Below are 14,135 nucleotides of genomic sequence, written 5' to 3'. Positions count from 1 at the left end.
TGTCCTAGTGTGGTCCTCAGGTGGTCCAGGCACCCAAGCCTAGCACCAAAGATGGCTTGGAACCCACAGATGATGTGGTTCATCCTCCGGGGAGTGAGTGCTGTAGGAGATGATCTTGGGAGCAAAGACCTGGGATCATGCTCTCCCTGCCTCTCGCTAGCACTAGGTCGCTCCTTTTACTCTTGTCCTCCTGATCCATGCCTTTCTTTCCTTTCTAATCAGATGGAAGTTTTTAGAATGGAGCTTTCTATCTCAACCCTTTACTCTGAGATGAAGGTGCCAGATGGCCACCCTCTCCAAGAAGCATCGCTGTAGAGCTTCTGAACTTCTTGAACTTTCTAAGCCTAGGAGCTGTCCCTCCTTCCTGGCTAGCAAACCCCATGATCATGACCTTTCCTCACCTGCCTTCAAGCCCATCCCTCTTTGCATCACAGTTGCTTTCTCCCATCTAAACACTTTCTCCTTCCAGCAGTCCCTCACAGACCCTTGGTTTGGTTTCTCTCTCATCTCCAGATAGGACCCCACACTCAGCTCCTCTATATGTTTCTCCCTCTGCCCAGATGTGATGGTTCAGAGCAGCAGTCCCCAATCTTTTTGACATCAAGGACCGGTTTCGTGGAAGACAATTTTCCCACAGATGGGCATGGGGGATGGTTTCGAGATGATTCAAGCATTACATTTATTGTGCAATTATTCTCTATGATTAGTACATCAGTTCTACCTCAGATCATCAGGCTTTAGATCCCGGAAGTTGGGGAGCCCTGGTTTAGAGGAATCCTTTCCAAGACTCATTTCTTTGTCACGTCCCTTTATCTTTTCCTGCAGGAGGAGGCTCCTGGCTCAGAATCTGCCCCTCTTGGGCTCCCCTGCCTTCAACCCCTGGGTCTTCAAGGCCTGGCCTGGCCCCTCTTGTGAACATTGAGGAGTCTTCTTTTGGGACACCCCAGCCTGCAGCAGGAGAGTCTCCAGGAGAGTCAGACCTGTGGGAACAGAGTCTGTGAAGTCACAGCGGCTTTCTCACAGAAACCAAGAGACAGCCATTTCCTGAGGAGGAGGGGCTGGTTCCTGGGGGCCCCTGAGCCTGTGCCCCCAGGTTCCAGGTGCCCTGGAGAGCAGAACCCTCCCAGCTGGGCGGCGTGGGTGGGGCTTGGAGATTCCGGAGGGGAGCTCTCCATTGGGCATCCCCGGCCACTTCCCCTGGGAGACTGACACCAGGGCCAGAAAACCTGTCATATCCTCCACAGGCAAAGTCATGTGGGAGGAAGGGTCATTCCAGATGCTTTTAAACCTTCCTACGAGAAGCCAACTTCCCCTGAGAGCTGTATACTGAGCTTAGGCCTTGAATCTGCCCTGCCCTGCTCTGCCCTTGGTTCTGGCACTTTCCGCAAGTCCCCCCACCTCACTCCCCAGCCCCTCATGCCCTCCCACACATCTGTCCACCACCTGTGTCTGTTTCCCTTGCTACTGACCAGCCTCTGTGCCTCCCATGCAATTTTGAGGGCAGTGCTGAGAATAGTCTAGAAACATTCTTATTTTTAGGTTCCTGTGATGGGGAGGGCCTGGTGTAGATAACTGTCTCTCCCATGTACTCCATTTCCTGCACAAGGCCTGCCTTGTAATGTGGAAAGTCGACCAGAAATGGTGAGAATGGGGAAGCGGAATCTAGATTAGCTTGAAATAAACCAGATAATGCACATGGGAAATCAACAACCAAGTATAGCTTAGTGGACAGGAGAACAGTTTGTTCATGAGTCATTACTCCTTCCTCCAATCTATATCCTACTGGACCTGAGGTGGGGCCCAAACTGGCATGTCAGCTTGCACGCTAAGCTGCTTCAGTTGTGTCTGACTCTGTGTGATCCATGGCTCCTGTCATGGCTCCTCCATGGCCAGGCTCCTGTCCATGGGATTCTCCAGGCAAGAATACAGGAGTGGGTTGCTCTTTCCTTCTCCAGGGGATCTTCCCAACCCAGGGATCAAACCTGTGTCTTCTGCATTGGCAGACTGGTTCTTTACCATTAGCGCCACCTGGGAAGCCCTGGGATGTCAATTTAGTAGGTACTTTATGCAGCATTGTTCAGTCCAGAGGGACTGAATTCCTGGGGTAGCTGTGGATGGAGCAGGGTCTAATGGGGGCCCTGCCACTGCTGAAAACAGCAGTTAGAACTACCAGCCACTGGTCTCCCTGATGATGTCCCAGAACAAGGCCAATGATATACAGAGGCCCAGGACCATGATAGGTGAGGAGAAAAGTCACATTTTTCCTCTTGTCGTCTCTTTTCTGAAGCCTGGTTTCTTTCTTGCTTCAGATTCTAACAGATTGACAAGGAAGGAAGAAGGAAGGGGCAGGACCTTACAGTTCATATCCTCTTTCCTGGGGCCTGGGGGCCAGTCCCCCGACAGAGCCAGGTTGTGACTTAATAAGCCAAGTCTCTGCCTTTGGAGGTCTTCGGCTGGGCCCCAGCTCCTCTACTCCTGAGTAGATGGAGGTGGGGGGTGGCCCCCTAGACTCTGGATCCTTCCCTTCCTTGAAGGCCCACTGGGAGAGGTGGGGGGAGGGGCTACGGGCTGACTCTGGTATCCTTCCTCCTTGTATTTCAGTTCTGAGGGCTGAGCCCCATTGCTTAACCCAAGGGGGTGTCCAGCCTCAATAAACGCTCAGCTGTGCCCTGCTCAGTGTGGATCCCGGGTCCGCAGCCCTGAAAGGGCCTCCCTAACTCCTGAAAGTGCTCAGAACTCAGCGACCTGGGGAAACCTCAAAGGCTAGGGTCCAGGACCCAGGTGGTCTTGGCCCCAGCTTTGATGGCTTCAGGTAGGGAGACAGGGACAGCTGCCAAAGGCTGGGAGAATGGAGGGTATTTCCTATTCTGGAGAGCGGAACTGAGACTGGGCCACTTCCTCTTTTTGGGTCCTCTGACGTGTTCCCTGTCCTCTCTGCCTCCCCCTCGTTTTCCTGACTTCCGTTGTCTGACTGGCTAGTGCAGCTTTCTTTACCTTGGACTTCACATGTTTCTGTTGGGGGCTGATTCCGGCTCATTCAGAAATGGCGAGGGAGCAGTGTCTGGAAATCTGGCTCCAAGTCTGGTTATTTGCTGGGCACCTTGACCCATGGTGATGCCAGCACTGCCCCCACCACCCAGGCCCTTCCCTTCCTCGTAACTATTCTTCATCTCCCTGGCCCCAGGAGCCGGGAGTCAGTCATGGAGAGCCCACAGTTCCGTGGGCTGGCCGTTCCCAGGCCACTGCCACCCTATTCCTCTTTGGAGTCTTTGCCGAGACTGTTCTCCTGCCTAGAATGCCTTCTCCCCCCGACCCCCACCCCCAGCCACATCTAGTCTCCATGGTTGGCTCAAGTCTCATCTTTCCTACGGCTTCCCTTGGACTCTAGACTTGATGCCACCCAAGCAGGCAGGGTTAAGTCCCACAGCTTTTTAGTAACCATTAAAAATGGAGTCAATAGGAGGCGCTTAATAAATGCCAACTGAGTGGAAGGAAACACCCACTGTGGCCACAGAAGCCTGCCTGGTGCTAGAGAAAGATGCCCAGGTGACATGAGGAAGAGAAGAAACTACTCATACAGTGCAGTCTGCAGAGTACAGTGCACTTCCACACACGCTACTGTGTCTTGAGCCTGGTGGCAACCTTGTGATGTGGAGATGATTATTGGTCCCATTTTACACACAGAGAGATTGATACTCAGAGTTGGTATGCTTTGCCTAAGGCTGCACAGCCAGCAACTGACAGAGTCGAGGCCTCACAGACACAGTCCGACCTCAGGGCTTGGTGGGAGGAACGCTGTAGAACAGGAGCTGGTGAGGAGCCTGTCCTGCCAAGCTGTGTGGTCATGGGCTGTTACTTCACCATCCTGGGATTAAATTTCGGCATCTGGCATTTGAGGGACTACTTCTTCAAGACTCCTCTCTTTTGCCTGAAATAGAAAAAGAGTCCTATCTTTCTTTCTTTTTTTCCAAATCTCTGGACTCTCAGAGAACTGGGCCATAAAGAAGGCAGAATGCCGAAGAAATGATGCTTTCAAACTGTGGTGCTGGAGAAGACTCTTGAGAGTCCCTTGGACAGCAAGGAGATCATACCAGTCAATCTTAAAGGAAATCAACCCTGAATATTCATTGGAAGGACTGATGCTGAAGCTGAAGCTCCAATACTTTGGTCACCTGATTCGAAGAGCGACTCATTGGAAAAGACCTTGATGCTGGGAAAGACTGAGGGCAGGAGGAGAAAGGGGCAACAGAGCATGAGATGGCTGGATGGCATCACTGATGCAATGGACATGAACTTGGGTAAACTCTGGGAGGTGGTGAGGGACAGGAAGGCCAGGTGTGCTGCAGTCCATGGGGTCATGAAGAGTCAGACGTGACTGGGCGACTGAATAACAACTCTGTGTTTAGTACAACAGGAGCTGGCACTTAGTAGGCATATCATAATCTGAGCAGCTGCCTATAGCAGAAAAGAGAAGAGAAAACTCCCTAGGGCACTCCATTGTCTTCTCTGGGAGTGACAGTGCTGCTTTCCCAGTTTAACCCCACCTCCTCTGTGATCTGCTGAGGGCTGCAGTGAGCGCTGCTTATCTTTTGGAGCCCTCTGTCAGGAAGAGCCAGTTTGTGTGGCCCTGGTGCCTGGCCATTCCCATCCCAGCTGGGTTCTCCAGAGGTGAGCTTTTGCACTCTCCTTAGTGGATTCTGACTTCCTGTACCTGAAGAGCCTGGGCAGTACTATATCTCATGAACACTGACTGAAAATGCCCTGCAGGCTCATTTCACACCCAGCTTCTCGCCAAGAAGAGCTTACTCTGGTGTTTAGGCATCAGGATCCATTGTGAACTTTGAAAAAGGAAGAAGATGGAAAATCATCGACATTACTATAAATTGTGCTTCCAACTAATGAGTCGTTCACAGAGTCAAGGAAAATTATATTCCTGCCTCTCTGATGGCTCAATGGTAGAAGAACCCACCTGCAACGCAGGAGACGTGAGTCGGGAAGATCCCCTGGAGAAGGAAATGGCTACCCACTCCAGTATTCTTGCCTGGAGAATCCCATGGACAGAGGAGCCTGGCGAGCTACAGTCCATGGGGTCATAAAGAGTTGAATACGACTCAGCAACTAAACTACCACAGTTCAGTGCATTCCATACACAAAAGAGGCATGTACGCAGTGTAGTGATACCTCTCTAATTCAGGAGGTGGCAGCTGAAAGGTAATGACTGCAGTTCCCTTAGACCTTGAGAGTTTAGGATCCTAAATATTACTCCATCTTTTCTTTGACCCTGGCTAAGACCGACTAGCACTGAAGACTGGACCATTTCCAACCTATCCCTTCTTGAGCAGGAAGGTGAAACACTAACACTTGCCTCGGACCAGTGCAAGACAGGGACTTCAAATGCGCTGTCTCACTTCATCCTCCCCGTCTCTCAGGTGAGGGAACAGAGGCTCAAGGTCTGGTGAAATGCTTTGCTTAACGCCAGGCAAGACTGTTATTTTCTCTGTAACTCTTCCTCACTTTTAGCCTCTGCCCAAGCTAGCAGCTCTCTGAGATCCCTGGCCCCCAAGGAAGCAGGCCCCTCCCTCTGGTCTCCCATCTCTTTTCCAGCCCCCTGGTGTGCTGAGACGGGCTTTTCAGAAGCTGGGGCTCTCCAGGCCCCATCCTTGGCTCTGAGTTTCTCATCGACCCATTCCTCAATTTTTCTTTTATTTTTCATACCCCCTTTCACCTCCAAATCATCAAATTCTGCTCCTTTTTTAAAAACTTTAAAGCAAGATTTTAAATATATATATAATTTATTTATTCTTGGGTCTTTATTGCTGTGTGGGCTTTTCTCTAGTTTCAGGGAGAGGAGGCTACTCTGTAGTTGTGGTACGTGGGCTTCTCAGCGGTGGCTTCTCTTATTGTGGAGCACAGGCTCTGCGGCACATGGGCTACCGTAACTGCGACTCATGAATTCTAGAGCACAGGCTTAACAGCTGTGGCTCATGCGCTTAGCTGCTCTGTGCCACATGGGATCTTCCCGGACCAGGAATGGAACCCGCGACTCCTGCACTGGCAGGCAGAGTCTTTACCACTGAGCCACCAGGGAAGCCCAATTCTGCCCATTCTTTATGTCAGCTCAATTTTCACTTCTCCAGAGAAACTCCTTCAAGACCTATGGATCTCCTTGTCTTTTAGTTACTAATTCCAGATACTCTCCTGTAACCTAATTATTGATCATTCCCTTGTATTCATTCATTCTTGCAACTTCTATAACAGGTCAAGAACTGTGCTAGGCACTATGAGGGAATACATTCCCTCTTAAGATTAACCTCACTCTCCCCTATTTGATGGGTACTTCTTGCAGGCAAAATTCAGATCTTATATGTTTTCTGAGTTCTTTATGGTGTCTTGTACAGCTCTGGCCATAGCCAGTGACGCCTCAGGAAATTATGTGGAAGGAATCTTCAGTCTCTTCAGGCAATCTTGGTTGTTGCTTCATCCTTGGTCCAATCCTGGGTGCTCTGAAAAACCAGAACTTTTGATTTTGCCTTCCCAACCTCAATCCTTTGATCATCCACCGACACAGATCTGGAGAAAGTGCAGATCTTCTATTTGAGTTTTTCTATCTGAGGGTTAAACTAAGGGATGGCCAAACCCATGAAGAAGCTGGGCAGGTGAGGAGGGGGCTCTGCACTCCTGTAGCTTCCTTTTCAGTTGTAATGAGCCTGCTCCATGCCAGTGTCTCTGGTGCTCCTCGCTCTGGCCCAGGGTTCTGAGAACCTCGAAGTGGGAGCAGATGGGTCTCTCATTACTGTATTTTTAAAAGTGCTTAGTGATCAAAAAATCATCTAGAAGCAGTGATATTTAAGCAGTTCTAGTACAAAACAGGAAGTCAGTGGCCTGGTGAATTCTCACACTTGGGGACCAGAAGTGAAAATGTTCTGCCTGCCCAGAGCAGCAGCAGATCAACAAAACTGCAGGTGGGGGGTGCGCTGGAGGCCCTGCCAGACTCCCTGTCTCCTGGGTTGTCCCTGCAGAGCCTTGGAGGCTGACTCCCCTTCTCCAAAGCCTAGGAGGAGGTTTCTCATACATAGGCAGGGGCCCATGGGGAGGGAGGGGGGTGGAAAATGTAAGAAGCCTCATCTTTGGGTCTAGCCCCAGTAGCTGGTGGGCCCCAGGTGCCTTGTTTGTAATAAGGTTGCCACTGGACTTGAGGATTCTGAGGTCCCCTCCAGCTGCAAGCCTGTTTCAGAGTGTGGGTGACTTCAGTTCCACGGGGCTGGGGGAGGGGGGCAGGGGAGGAGGTAGGCAGAGACATCTGAATGTGTTGTATATGTGTGCTTGTGTGTGTGTACTGCAGAGGTGAGCCAAGGAAGAGAGGGGTCATGTCTTGTTGCCTGCTGTATTCCCAAAGGGCCTGCCCATGACTAGTGCTCAATGAATGTACAATGAATGTTTGCTGAAGGGGTGAATGGCTGCCTGCTCAATGTTTTCATGGTCCCCTACCTTGCTTCCTGACCACATCCCCTTGCTCTAGGCTTCCTGTTTAGTCTGTAGCCCTGAGTACCTTCAATACCTAAGAGCTATAGGGTGAAAATAGCAGGGAAGGGAATAATCATGGTATAATGTGACTAAACCAAGAAGATGATAAGCCTGAAAATAAAATCAAATGTATGTACTGCCTCCTTTCTTTTTGGTGCTGTCTAACGTCTGCCAAGTATCCATCCAGCCCCAGGCTACTGTTACCACCATTGCTATCTCATGTTTGGATATTATATTTCTTTGGCATCTTTCACATGCATTTCTCTGTGAAGAAATCCATTTGTTCAGGCATTCACTTATTCATCAAAAATGTGTTGAGCACCTAGGCTATATATTAGCCACTGGTTTAGCATGAAGGATACAGAGATAAACCAAGAGGAGTGTCTGTCTCCAAGAGCTCACGGTGAAGTGAGTACTGAATGTTGTATGTACAATGAGAGCAGTGTGCCCAGTGAACTCAGGAGCAGAGTCAGATTGAAGAATATTCTCTCCATTTGGCAGATGAGAAGATTGGGGCCCAGAGTTGACAAGATAAGATTAAGCTAAGGCTTCCCTGGTGGCTCAGATGGTGAAGTCTGCCTGCAGTACAGGAGATCCATCACTTTCAATCCCTGGGTCAGGAAGATCCCCTCCAGAAGGAAACAGCAACCCACTCCAGTATTCTTGCCTGGAAAATCCCCATGGATGGAGGAGCCTGGAAGGCTACAGCCATGGGGGTCGCAAAGAGTCGAACGTGACTGAATGACTTCACTTTCACTTTCAGGTGAGGGTAGAACCCAGGCTTCCTGAGATCCATTCCATTCCTAAGCACTCTTTACACTCCTTGGGTTTGTTGCCTCTTCCCTTTTACCCTTGGGGCATCTCTAGACCAACCACCTTGCTTTGGAAACCTGTCCATGCAGCCTGAGTGGACAGATGGACACTTCCGCCATGTGAGTGTCTTGCTTTCTTCACTCTGTTACATCATGCTGCATCACTTGTTCTGCTACATGTGTGGTCTCTTTGTCCCCCGTTTGAATTGTGGGCTCAGATCTTACAGTATTTCAAGTTTTGGGAGAGTCTCCCAACCTTACTTACCATCATCTAATAAACTGTGTATTTTACTCCTTTCAGTTCAGTCCAACAAAAGTGCATTGAACACTCTAGCTGGACCGAATGCCCCTGCCATGACCCCCATGCATATCTCCATCACAGCAGGTTCAACTGATGCCTCTTATGACCCCGTACATCTTCTTGGCTCCACTCCTAATTCTGGCCAGTTCTGAGTGGGCTCCAACTGGCTCAGTGCTGATAAGTCTCTTCTCCAGTGCCCACTGCACATCACTTGCTTCCTGCCCTGGCTCCTTCTGTTCCGGCGTAGCGCACACAGCACCTTGCACAGGAGCCTGAGAATGCAGAGGAGTGAACATCTCTGTGGGAACCTCAACAAGGGGAATTCAGGAGCTGATGGATCAGGACTTCTTCTGTCAGTTCTCAGGGGATGGTTGGAAGAGGACTCTCTATATGCTCCAATTAACATTCTGGTGGGACCAAGGTCCAATTGCTCCCAGCATGACCAGCTTGATAACACATGCTTGTTTTGGCTTTGCCTTCCCCTGGTCCCTTCCTCTCGTTCCCTGTGCTCAACTTCTATATAAACTACCTGCCCGCAAGTCCTTGAATCAGGCTCTACTTCTGAATGGGGAAGTCTAGGCTGCCAGCAATCACCTCCTTATATTGTAAACCTGCCTGTATTCATTTATGTATTTGCTTAATCATTCATTCCATCCCCAAATACAAACTGAGTGTCTATGTTCTAGAATTGGGAATGTAAGAATAAATGAAGGAGATAAAGTCCCTGCTTTCACAGACCTTATATTTTCTTGGGAGTGACAGGTTATGAGCAAATAAACATATAAATAGATCATATCATTTTACATAAGGGTAAGTGCTCTGAAGGCAAAAAGCTGGAGATGGAGGGATAGAACAGAGTTGGGGAGGATACTTGGATAGGGTGGTCAGTGAAGACTTCTCCAAGGAGGCTCCATTTGAGGAGACACTTGAATCAAATGAGGAGGGCATTCAGGAGAAGACCTTGGAGGAACAAGGGCAAATGACCTGAGACAGACATTAGATTGAAGCAGAGTGGGCAGGGGGAGATTGCAGGAGATATGTCGGGAGAGTGGGCAGATACCAGCTCATCGGGACTTTACCTCTCATTTGGGGCAAGATCAAAGGAGAGGGCTTCCAGCAGAGGAATAACATGACCTGAGTCATATGTTACGAAGATGATGTAGGTTACTGTACTAGATTAAGTATACTGTACAAACCACACTGGATTAGACTAAGGGAGCAGGAATGGAAACAGAGGTGCAGAAAGGGGAGGAACAGTGGTCCAGGTGAGACGTGACAATGGATTTGACCAGGATAATCCTGTGGGGGTGGTGATAAGTGGTTGGATTCACCTATTTGGAAGGTAGAGCTGATTAGGACCTACCTGGTGGATCAGCGGAGAAGGCAATGGCACCCCACTCCAGTACTCTTGCCTGGAAAACCCATGGACGGAGAAGCCTGGTAGGCTACAGTCCATGGGGTCGCTAAGAGTTGGACACGACTGAGCGACTTCACTTTCACTTTTCCCTTTCATGCACTGGAGAAGGAAATGGCAACCCACTCCAGTATTCTTGCCTGGAGAATCCCAGGGATGGCGGAGCCTGGTGGGCTGCCGTCTACGGGGTCGCACAGAGTCGGACACGACTGAAGCGACTTAGCAGCAGCAGCAGCAGGTGGATCAGATGTGGGTTGTGAAAGAATGACTCCTGATTTTTTGTTATGAAGAGCTAGGTAAATGATGATGCCATTTGGAGGGGAAGACTTGGGGAGGAATGAGTGTGTGAGGGAGTCAAGAGTTCTGTTTTAGGCATATTTTTGAGATGCGTGCTAGATATCTAAATGGAGCTGTTCAGGGGGCGTTAGAATTAAGAAGTCCTGCTCAGACTTTTGGAAGTCATCAGCATCCAGACAGCATTTAAATGTATGGACTGGGTGATATCCTCTAGGAGTAGTGAGAAGAGTTGAGTTTAATAGAACAGGCAGCAAGTCATCAAGTTGTTCTCCGAAGGAGTGACTCTCAGACTTTGATGTGCATGTGAATCACCTGAAACTTGTTTATTTGTAACTTACTTAGCAGGTCCCTGGGAACTAGCCTTAGAAATTCTGAGCCTTGGAGAGAAGCTTAGAAAGACAAGTAGCCCCAGGTGGTTCAAATGTAGGTTATACTTCGAGAAACTGTTCTGGGGGCTAGGTAGAGGGTGGGAAGCGGAGACAAAGAATAGTGCCAGCATTAGGGTGACTAGGTAGCAGGATCCTAAAGAATGTTTCTGTTCTCTCCAGGGCCATCATGAAGCCTTACCCTCCACCAGCCCCTCCTTCTTTGTACAGGTAGAGGTATACAGTGTGGCACCCACACCCGGACCTCTGGCAGTCATGTACCCATCTTTACCAGGCACCCTTCTTCATGTCTACCCCAGAACTAGCCAGCCCTACAGAGCAGCTGACTTACTAAAAACCCTTGACTTCACTCTTGTGATGGGCTATCATTGTCCAAGGAACACCATGGCACCAATGACACTGGGATCTGCAAGACAGGTGCCCAGCACAGGTGTCACTAAGAGTAGAGGAATGGCAGCCTGGTTTTCCTCAAGGTGAGTGATCATCAGATGAGTATTCTAACTGCAAGGGGGCCTGATGGTCTTCTCCACACCTTTGGATGTGGACTCAAACTAAGTGTATCATAGCACTCAAGTTTTCACAGCTCCGGGCCCTGATCTAGTGCCAGGTCCGCGTTGCCAACTGCTGGAGGAACTTTCCCTTGGCTAACTTGTCGTATCAACTCCAGAACTTACCATCTCCCCTCTATCCCCTCCCCACATCTCCCTTCCATGGCCATATTTCACTTTTCTTATTATCCACATTGAAGTATGTGTGTGCTTAGTTGCTCAGTCCTGTCCGACTCTTTGCGACCTCAAGGACTGTAGCCCTCCAGGCTCCTCTGTCCATGGGGATTCTCCAGGCAAGAATACTGGAGTGAGTTGCCATGCCCTCCTCCAGGGGATCTTTCCAATCCAGGGATCAAGCCCAGGTCTCCCACATTGCAGGCGGATTCTTTACCGTCTGAGCCACTAGGGAAGCCCACATTGAAGTATGATTACTATCAATACCTCTGGTTCCTGTTTCTCTCACTCCAGCCAATCAAGTCATGCCAATTCTCCCTTCAAAAATGTCTTTTGAATCTGTCACTTCCTTTCCATTCCCACGGTCCCTGCTTATTTGATTGGATTATCATTTAAGCCTCTGGTGTGGAATCAATGTTTGTGGTCTCGCCATTCATCTGTTGACGCCCTAACCCCTGAAGTGCAGGTATTAGGAGGTGGAGCCTTTGGGATGTGCTTAGGGTTAGTTGAGGTTGTGAGAATGGAGCCCTCACAATGGAAAAAAAGGGTCCTTATAAGAAGAGGAAGAGAAAGCAGAGCTCTCTGCCACCCCTCCTCCATCCCATCCCCCTCAGTAAGGAGAAGGAGAAGCACCCATCATGAATCTTTAGCCTCATCTGCAAGTCAGGAAGAGAGCCTTCACTAAGAACTGAATCTGCCAACAGCTTGGTCTTGGATGTCCCAGCCTCCAGCACAATGAAAAATAATTTTGTGTTGTTGAAGCCACCCAGCCTACAGTATTTTGTTATAGCAGCTTGAGCCAATACATCTCCCGTTTCGTTTCTCTGCCTCTTGCCTTCATCTGTTATGTGGATAGTAGTGTCTTTCATGACCCTTCTCAGTGATTATAGTAACATATACTTGTTGTTGAGTAGCTTGGTGATTACCTTCATAACCAGAAGGCGCCATCCATGATGCTGTGCATCTTTCGTTCACCACTCTTGACCCAGGGCTGAGTACCACGTTGGGCACGTAGTAAGAGGTTACTAAAACACTTCTTGAAGAAGTGAAATGCTGATAAAGAATGCCTCCAATCAGTTCTCTCAGCTTTCTTCCTGGTCCCTTCTGACTCACACCTCGGGGGCTGACCAGGGTTATCTTTCTGAAACACAAATTTCACTGCACCCAACCCTTCTTTTGTCAGTGTTTACTGGCCCCTGTCAGTGTTTACCAGCACCCTTTCTGAATGTTTATGGGAATGATAACAAACTTAAGATCAAGCTGATAGTGAGGAAAGGTGTGGTGGATCAGTAATAAAAATGATCATAAGTGATTAATACAAATTTTTTAATTGTGGATTTGCTTTAAAAGAAACCCCCAAGCCCATGAGCACCAGAGGAAATGGATGAGTCATGCGTTCCAAGTATCTAGTGTCCTCTAGATTGGGGCTTGATAAAATCAGCCCAAACTGCTACAAGTACCTCGCACTGTTACCAGCGTACTGTCCCAGGTGGGCACTATGTTAGTGCCCCCTTCTCTGCTGTTCACAGGTGGGGCTCAGAGACCCCCGCCCCCGCAACCCGCGCTGCCCTGTAGGCTCGATTCGGTGAAATGGGTGGGACTACCTCAGGAGTCGTGTGTGCTCTGTGACCCTGTGTGTATTGGGAATGGGGTGGGGAGAAATGGAGATCTTCGGGGAAGACAAGGGAGACCCTCTGACCATAGCTATTTACAAACTCAGGAAAGCACAATTCAATAGAATTTCCTCTTCAGTGGAGTTGACCCATTTCCCCTCTCTTTACTAAGAGGAAGTTCCGTTAGCTCATAGAAACGCAGAATCATCCATTCCTCAGCTTGGAAAAGCCCTCACAGGTTTCTCGGTGTCAGAACAGACGGGGCTGTCTGTTGGGGACTTTATTCCAAATTCCTGAGAAGTCTGGTGGCATCTCACCACTGTTTGGAGGAACTCTCTCAGTTTCTCCCATGGCCCTGGCTGTGCTGGGCAGCCTGAGCTGAAAAGGGGAGGAGATCCAGCCCAAATTCCCACTCATCCCACATCCTCGGACCCCCTCTCTCCTGAATCTTCATATTCAACGTCTCGGCCAGCCCTCATCCAACCTGCCCCAGGGGCCTTTCCATTTCCAACACTCAGTTCCAGGATAAAGTGACCAATCTCACACTTCTTACCAGTCTGACAAGAAGACCTTTGGGGCAAAAGTCTGAGCAGGTCCCAAACAGTGTGAGATAAGTCAAGTTCTGTGAAGGTGATAGGATCAGTGCTTCCCCAGAACTGGTTAGTTTCTCAGATTAAAAGGGGAGAGGTGTGGTTGGAGACAACACAGTGCAACAGAGACGCGGTGTCCCTGGCCACCTCCTGGAGGATCCAGGATGTGACAAAGAGCAAAGTGTACCCAGACGCAGGCCTCGAGCCCTGGGTCAGCTCTACCCGCTGGGCTGAGGTTGGGGAGAGCCTCAAACCCACATGTGGCTTTTCGTGGAAGGAAGAGGCTGCTTTTAGAATTGAATGCAGATGGCTTCCGCACTTATGAGAAGTACCTCTGGGACACACTTCCAGGTTGGGGGGAGCAGTTGGTGGGTTCCAGGGACACCTGGTTTGCTGTCTTCTTGGAAGGGAGGGGCCATTGGGGTCTCCTTTCAAGTTGTCAGAATTCACATCCAAAACACAGGGTTCTCGGTTCC

Source organism: Giraffa tippelskirchi, chromosome 11 (genome assembly GCF_054371585.1).
Source record: "Giraffa tippelskirchi isolate mGirTip1 chromosome 11, T2T-mGirTip1v1.2.pri, whole genome shotgun sequence".
Taxonomy (NCBI): Eukaryota; Metazoa; Chordata; class Mammalia; order Artiodactyla; family Giraffidae; genus Giraffa; species Giraffa tippelskirchi.
This window is presented reverse-complemented; position numbering follows the sequence as displayed.